Raw genomic sequence first — 9,329 nt, 5'->3', positions numbered from 1 at the left:
AAATTCAGAAAATTCAGAAAATTCTGTGCGTTAGAGTGCGCATAATTTGGTTTACTGTGCACCTTAAATTTTCCTTCCAGAAAGTGCAGTACACATTTACTTGACAAATATATTTTGGTTTCTGGCATATACAATCCTCGTACGTTTAATCAGAAATTTATTTGTTTTGTATTAATTTTATTAGGCAGCAAAGCAAATTCTCAATTTTTCTTTTCTTTTATTGTAAAATGATTTAGCTGTAAAAGTATTTGATCCTGTAATTGTTTGTTAGACAGGATTTCCCGCCCCCTGGGTAGAGAGTCATGCAATATTAACTGAGCTGGAAACTTTTAAATTCATAGATTCAGTTGAATTCGTTATTAAAGACTTTAAACATTCACAAATTTGACCAATGAGTGATCAGTACAAACCAAATTAATTCTAGTACAATAGGTGGCAACGTAGAATTTGTACACTTTCAGTACAGCTGTATTCTGACGTCACAAGTGTCAACTCAGTTTTTGTGTCCGACAAAATTATTAATAATTGTGATAGATCGAAGACACTTATTAATTTAATTTTGGAAAACATGTCAGCTAACGTGACAAAAATATTGTTTTTCTTGTTATATTTCACACTTGTGACGTCGTGTATAATTTGTTAATTGCCTCCTATTGTACTTGATAATCTTTTTAGTACAAACCATCAGCAAATACTGAATTTTGAAATTCCATTAGTTAAACTCCGAAATTCAAAAGTTTTTAGCTACGGTTTAAAGAACTAAATCATACGGTTTAACTCCATTAAATCAATCATTGTCAAAACAATAATGTTCATTAAAGAAAATAAGAAAATCTAAAAAGTGGGGAAGAAGAATTATATTTGTCTTTTTTTTAAGTTTGAAAGATTGAGATGTCGCAATACGATTTTCAGAAATACAAAGGATTTTATAAAACTTTTAGAAAAATTTTATAAAAAATAAAAGAATCCACAATATCAAAAGTATATGAATAAAAATTTCAATGTAAAAAGCAAGATTGCAAGAAATCTAAATAAGCTGAGAAGTTTTATAACTTCTCTTAGTAGAGAATATTATTTACGAATTGTAATGCGACACACACAGAATATAATTGTAATATACTATACATTGGATGTATATATATATTATATAAAAAAAAATTTTTTTTGAAGATAACAGGGATTGACATTGATGATTTTAAGTTTGTGTGTGGGTCAGCTAAAAACAGAGAAAACAATTAATTATATTTTAAAATAAATCATAAGAATTCAAACTTCTTTTCTTGTCTAAAATAATTAAAAACCAAAAATTCTATTTTTACGAATACTTATATCTTTTTGCACCGCCACCCGGATATTTTTACATTTTATTTAAATTAACATTTCTTTTGGATTTAAAAGTCTTTTTTTCAAAAGATATAAAACTTAAATGTATAAAAAAACTTAAAATTCCTTAGCTTGCACGCTTTGGATTTTCAATGTTAAATTTGGAAATTCTGGGCTAATAACGTGTTTGATAAATTTGGTTCAGATGTTACATAGTATGCTTTATTGTTTACAATATAAATGAACTAGATAATAGATAGATTTTATTTTGAATCTTTGCAATGATATGAAAACCCCCTTTGTAAACTAATCTTAAATATTTACTTTATTTCCCCTTTCGTGACACATTTGTTTATATTAAATTGAGCGAAGGAGTTAAATTTTCATTTTAAACAATTATCTTTAGGAGGTTTATTTCCGTTCAGCTAATTTGTAAAGTTTTGCAAGATACATTTTTNTCCAGGTGTTATTACAAGATTAGGCTTCCTTAACGGATATTAAATATATATAAATGTAGGTTTCCAATCCTCTATAAATCCTTTCTTCACAGTTAATACAATTTATAGACACACTATACATCCTTACACACAGTACACATTCAATATATGCAGGGAATTCAAGGGTTCAAGGGATTCAAGGGTTCAAGGGATTCAGGGGATTCAAGGGATTCTGGGGTTCAGGAGTTCAGGGATTCAGGAGTTTAAGGGTTTCAGGGTTTTAGACTTTCTCGGATTCAAGGGTTTACAGGTTCAGGGGATTCAGAGATTCAAGGGTCCAGGGGATCCAAACTATTCAGGATATGCAGGGGTTCAGGAGATTAAAGGATTCAGAAATTCAGGGATTCAGTGGATCCGTGGAAAATTTTAATCAACTTTTTAAAAAGTTTTTGGCTTTTGTAAATATAGTTTTTTTCTCAACTTTTTTTTACAATTTTTCACTTTGCACCTTCCTAAAGTTTATTAGTTTGAAAGTTGTTGGATAACTTTTTATTTAAAAAAATATGGTTTTACAATATGAGGTTTTTATTTAAATCCAATGTCAAACATATTCAAGAAATAAAGATGTTCATCCTTATTTCTTTTTTACAATTAGCTTGCGTGTTTTATAATCATCGATATTTTAAACAAAGTTAGAAATTTAATATATTTTACTGAGTTAAAAGTTCAAAGTTGGAAGATAACGAGTTATAAGGAAACTATAATTTAGAAACACAGAATAACTTACTTTTAAATTAAAATAAAAGACAAATATTTTTGGAATGTCAAACTTTACATGTTGCATACATCTTACATTTAAATATTTTCAAATTTAAAGAAAATATTTCGCATTTTTTAAAGAGGGTCGTGTAACTTATCAGTTTTCACTTCTTTAATGGGCTTAATTATTATCTTTAAATCTGTGACTTTGAAATATTAAGCACTTTCATGAATTTCAAAAAGCTTTCGTCGATTTATACAAAAATAACAATATTTCACTTGAAAATTAGAAAATTATGGAAAATTTTGGTCAGTTAAGATGCATTTTTTCTATTTCAAATTTTATAATTACCGCCCATTGCTTGTCTGAATATCATTTACAGCTATAACTAGTAAAGATTTATTCAATTATACAGTAAGACCCATAAAACTGGGAACTATGAAGATGACAATCAGGCTCAGTTGTTTTCTTAATATTCCTAAATAAACATGAAAGGGTGCATCATACACACCCTTTTTACCTTATAAGGGGATTTTTAGGTTATATCACTGCACAGTTCGTGTATCTCATACTGGGCTAAATTTAAAGTCCTAACTTGAGTTTAAAATTCGTCTTTCTAGTTCAGAGCTTTTTGGTTTTCACTATAGTCTATAGTTATCAAAGGCTATGTAAAGTAGAAGAGATTATAAAAAGTTTGTGTTCATAATTGTTTATTAGAAAAATAATGGATGAGTAAGTGTGATTTTGAATGTTTTTTTTTCTTATCTTTAAATTCAAAATTAAAATGAATTAAAATAATATTTGAAATAAATGCACATTTAATCGTAAAAAGATGTAAATAAAAACTTTTTAAACAAAAATAAAACAATTTATGTTATATTTAGGTCCCTACCGCCCCAGTAGCCGGTTGGGAGCAACAAGGACCTAACGGAAACGGGGCAAACGGCGGTAACATTAACGGACACAACAACCACGGCTATAACGGCGGTGCGGCAGGAAACGGATCGAACGGAAGACGACCGCCACCAATAATAAACTCCCCAAGCATGGACGTGATTGATACCAGTCTCCGGTCAGCGGGCAGCAGGGAAAAACTTAACCCTAAGCATAATCAGTACGATGAAGAGCAGGTGAGAAACAGTAAACAGAAAAATTCTAATGAAGACTGAGGCTTTAAAAAATATAAAACTTTTTTCACCGCTGTCCCTGTTGAAACAAAATTTTTAAAAAGAAATCTTGTAGTTTGTGTCTTTTAAAGTAAAAATCGTGACATTTTTGTTTTAATAGGTAAATGTATAGATTCCGTTTTTAAAATCCCAATAAGGGGGCATCCCCCTCTCCTAGTCTTTGGACGATTAAGTTAGAAGAGGGCGTATTTTCGCTCCCCCCCTTCATACAATACTAATTCCATCCTTACAAGAACTTCCAACATTTCAGTTTTGACCCAATTTTGAGGTCTGAAATCTTAGTAAAATGGAATTTTTAAAGAAGTATTATCCCTTTAGCATACTGAAGTTAAAAATTTAGCTAGTGCAACAACACCGTTAAAATAAATGGTACTGTTTAAATATATAGAAATCGATTCCAGCTTCTTTGAATTATGTATATTGAGCTTTGTGTTTAAGAATTATAATCTTTTAACAGCCCAACATTTTAAACTAACTGTGCAGAGCGAAAAGAGTACAGAGTACAGAATCCTCCTAAAGAAAAGAGTACAGAGTACAGAATCCTTTTCAAGAAAAGAGTACAGAGTACAGAATCTACTTAAAGATAGAGCACAGAGTACAGAATCTACTTAAAGATAGAGCACAGAGTATTGAATTCTCTCAAAGAAAATAGTACAGAGTACGGAATCTTCTTAATAAAATGGTTTATAACACAGAATTTTCTTAAAGAAAAGAATACAGAGTAAAAAAGGTTAAAAGATAAGAAGTTCAGATTACAGTATAGGACCCATAAAACTAGGAATATAAAGACGACATTCAATAATCTTATGTGTGTTTTAATTTGAATAAAGCAGTACAGTACAGTAGCTTGAAAATCTACAAATTTTATTACTTGTGAAATGGGGCTGTGTACACTGCACAATTGTGTTTCATGTTAATTTGACTTTTTAATATAATAACTTGAGTCTAACAGTTGTCTTCCACAGTATTTTGGGATCCATTGTATTATAGACTAAAAGAGCTCAGAGTACAGAATATTCTAAAAGAGCTGAGTACAGAATATTCTAAAAGAGCTCAGAGTACAGAATATTCTAAACGAGCTCAGAATACAGTATATTCTAAAAGAGCTCAGAATACAGTATATTCTAAAAGAGCTCAGAGTACAGTATATTCTAAAAGAGCTCACAGTACAGAATATTCTAAAAGAGCTCAGTGTACAGTTTATTTTAAAAGAGCTCAGAATACAGTATATTCTAAAAGAGCTCAGAGTACAGTATATTCTAAATGAGCTCACAGTACAGAATATTCTAAAAGAGCTCAGTGTACAGTATATTTTAAAAGAGCTCAGAATACAGTATATTCTAAAAGAAAAATGGTAAAGAATAAAAAAAGCTGAGTCTGCAGGTTTAAGAATAATCTATATTGCCGCACTTGCTCTTCCAGAAATCCCTATTCTTTTCATATGCTGTGATTAACCTTTTCTATACTAATCCGTCTCACATTATAACGGTGAATCCCCCCCACCCCGTTAATTTGGTTTATGTAAGATTACCTACAGGGTGTCCCAAAAAACATGGGAATTCAGTGACGAACTCGATATCGTCTTTGTTATAAATTAGCATTGTAATACCTAATTTCAAATGTCATAATATTATTATGTCTGCTAGAGTTTATTTTATGAAAAGGGTAAAAGACTGTAAAGATGTGTCTATAATGTCTCTGCTAGATGAACAGTGAAGACGGACAAGTTTACTCTGTTTGTATACTGCAATTTTCTTGTTTTACTAAGTACAACCGTATGCAGTCAAAACATAAACAAACAAAATGTGAACATAGCAGACGAAACTCTTACATATTACAGCTTTCTCATTAGGTATCACTATACTAAATCAAAGAATTATTTAAAGAGACGATATCGAATTCGTCACTTAATTCCCATGTTTATTGGGACACCCTGTATATTAAGAAATTTTTTTTTGTTGTTTCATAAAAAAGATATAGAAGTAAAAAAAGCCCCCTACAAAATTTGGCGTCAAACCTTATAGAAATCCAACGTTTAGAAACCGGCGCTACGTATAGCAACATGGCGTATTTTCCGGGAGACCATTTTTTATATTTTTGAGAAATTCAAAGTTACATTCAGGGATTTAAAACTTTAGGCTTTACTTTAGAATGCATAAAAGGCACCCTCTTTGTTTTGTATAGATATAGTCTGTACGTAAGTATACTACATACACTGTTAATCTATCTGCCTAAAAGTCGGCCCGGTACTTGAAATAAACCAGAGTTTTCAGCGCCAGAGGGGGCAGTTTCTATTATCTTTACTTAATATTATTTTAACATTACTTCTATAATACCTTCTACCGTCTATACTTCTGCAACGGTTATGTAGTTTCAAACTTAATTTAACTTTGAACATCTACATACTTTAATAGATATATTATATATATTCTATATCTGATTATTATATAGGGTTACTCACAAAAGATACGACTAAAATATTTATGGTTTACAAGTTACAAAAAAAGGGATTCGAAAATTTGAGTTTGTGGCAAAAACTCATTTTTACAGTTCTAATATTTTAAAAATTATATTAAACAGTGATCTTCAGAATAAAGTTGAGTTGACTAACAAATCAATAAATGATTTTCAATAATTTTTGCATTCGTTTGGGGTATTTCTTTTAACTGACTTACCTCCTTTCAAAAAAGAAAAGTTTAAGAATAATCTAATTTTACAATCCTACTCTTCAAAATGTTTACTTAGTATTTCAAAGACAAAAAAGAAAGTTTTTAAAAGTTTTATTTAAACAATGGACTAAAACTGGTAACACAACAAAAAGAATGGTAGCCACCCCCTCCCCTTTTTCCCCTTCCCCTTCCCCTCCTCTTTCCCCCTCCATCTTTCTCTGGTTGTATTCCCTTTGTTCTTTTGTTCTAAAAGTAAATGTATTTCAAAGTATTACTTTATTCCTTTCTACCTTTCTCGGTAATCAAATCAAAGCATTATATAAACATATATTTTAACAATAAACCCTCTAATTATATAAACATATATTTTAACAATAAACCCTCTAATTATATAAACATATATTTTAATAATAGAACCCTCTAATTATATAAACATATATTTTAACAATAAACCCTCTAATTATATAATGTGGAAGACGATGTTTCGACCTCTAAAACAGAGTTCCACAACAGAAGCAGAACGCGGTATTCTGCTTAGCCTCGTGAAGCTTGATTTATAGTTAGTTATAAAGTTTTGTCATATCAATAAATATATACTGGAATGAGTCTAACCGAGTTTTATTAGAGTCCGTCCTCCGACCTCTAAAATAAACATATATTTTAACAATAAACCCTCTAATTATATAAACATATATTTTAATTATAAAACCCTCTAATTATATAAACATATATTTTAACAATAAAACCCTCTAATTATATAAACATATATTTTAACAATAAAACCCTCTAATTATATAAACATATATTTTAACAATAAATAAGAAAAAAAAATATTTTAAATTTTTGTTGATTGAAAATCTGTCAAAATTTCAAATAAGGATTATTTATCATTTTACGAAGAAAGGGGTCCTGATACTTTTTTTCATGGAACTATTGAGTGCAGAAGGAGTTTCAAGTAATTTTTTAATAACAGATTGACATGCCCAATGGTCCAATTCACAACGGTACTCTTTAAAGCTTTGTCTGTCAAAAAGGCATAAGATATTCATCATTTCCTTTTTTAAAATTCCTTATTTTCAATTGTGGGTTCTCTATAAAGGAACTTTCTGCTTCAGAAACCATGTTGGGAATTGAAAGAATTGAATATTTTCCAAGCTTAAAAAACGACAATATCTTCCACATAAATGATCAGATAAAGGTTGAGAATGCCAGTTATTTTTATTTCAATCGTTATGACTGATTTAAATATTTAATAAGAAAGATTTAAAAAATTTCAAGTCTAAGCCTAGAGTTGTGAATTTCCATTTACCAAGTTTTAAAATCGATAAATAATGAAATGTCTGAAACCAGATTATTCACACTGTTTAATATGGCTTCAACGTCAAACTTCCAAACAAGTTATAAATAGTTTAATATCAGGTCGATACCGCTTTTAACAATTTATTAAAATGTTCAAATATTTGACATACATGGAAAGATATGGTGATATATTATAATAATTTTCATCTACATATAAATTTGGCTTGTCTGTCTGTTTGTCTGTCTTGGTGTCTGTCTGTCTGTTTGTATCCAATAAACGTCAAAACGGCTGAACCGATCGGGCCCAAATTTTTTGTGGGACCTCTCGGGGCCCCAGGGAAGGTTTATGAATGATCAAAATTTCAAATATTTGTCTCCATCAAAATTCGATCTCCATTAAATTTTTTAAAATTTTGAAAATCCACGAAATTTTTTGTGAAAATCCGCGAATTATTTTTGTTTTGTTTTACGATGTACACAAAGAGAACATGTTCACAATTAATTTAGAAGATGGGCGCGAAGCGCCCTCTAAGGCTAGTAACTATAAGTTTCGATAAGCGTTTAACAAAATAAAGAGTTTTGACGGATATAACTTCTTCAAATTTTGATAACTTTGAGAATTTTTTAAATTTTTTTTTTTAATTGGCAATTATCGGAATTTTTAATCAATTTATCTGATTTTCTAGGAAGTAATTCAGTTCTTGGTATTGCTTAATATTCGGCTGCGTTGTTTTATTATTGTCTGTTTTATGTTGACACACTAGTGCCATTGTTAATTTGCCTTTGGGACATTTCATAGAAAGACATTTCGTAGAAAGACATTTCATAGAAAGACATTACATAGATAGTACATTTTATAAATAGGACATTTCATAGATAAGACATTTCATAGACAGAAAATATTTTTTATAGACAAAGGAGATTTTTTATTTATACGAAATTTTGATTTTTCGTCGACAAAGAAAATGCAAATACAAGTGCACACCATATAAATTGCTACAACGAAACAATTAAAAAAGCATTAATTATGAAGAGTACTTTTTTATTTTTTTAGAACTTATAATTCAACTATTTCATCTGTGCATAACAGTTTTTCACTAATATTGCTCTTGTTGAATGAAAATGCTCGAGTGAATTGTTAAAAATCCGCAAAATTAAATTGGAAAAACTGCAACATCTCAGTTTTTTTCTCTGACACGGTAGAATGAAAACATGGCCTACATTTCAGAGATAAGACTTTTCATAGACAGAGAAGATTTTTCATAGACAAGGGAAAATATGAAAAAAATATATATATCATTTGTAAAAAAAATTGTAATATCTTTTGATGACAAATTCGATGTTTTCTATTTCTGGACACAATATGTTAGTTGTTTGTTTGGATAACTAGTGTTGTGATTCGACCATTTTCTAAAAACTTTTAATAAAAATTTAAAGATTTTAAAACTGTTTTACTTTAAACAGTTTCTCTTACTATGCCAAACTTGAACCTTGAAAAAGAAAATAAAAGGGAAAATATAGCGGGAAAATATAGGGGAAAATATAGGGGAAAATATAGCGGGAAAATATAGGGGAAAATATAGGGGAAAATATAGCGGGAAAATATAGGGGAAAATATAGCGGGAAAAACGATCCAAAAGGAACCAACGTAATG

This window comes from Eurytemora carolleeae, unplaced genomic scaffold (genome assembly GCF_000591075.1).
Source record: "Eurytemora carolleeae unplaced genomic scaffold, Eaff_2.0 scaffold596, whole genome shotgun sequence".
In the NCBI taxonomy this organism is placed as follows: Eukaryota; Metazoa; Arthropoda; class Copepoda; order Calanoida; family Temoridae; genus Eurytemora; species Eurytemora carolleeae.
The sequence above is the reverse complement of the archived record's forward strand: the minus strand, read 5'-3'. Positions refer to the sequence as shown.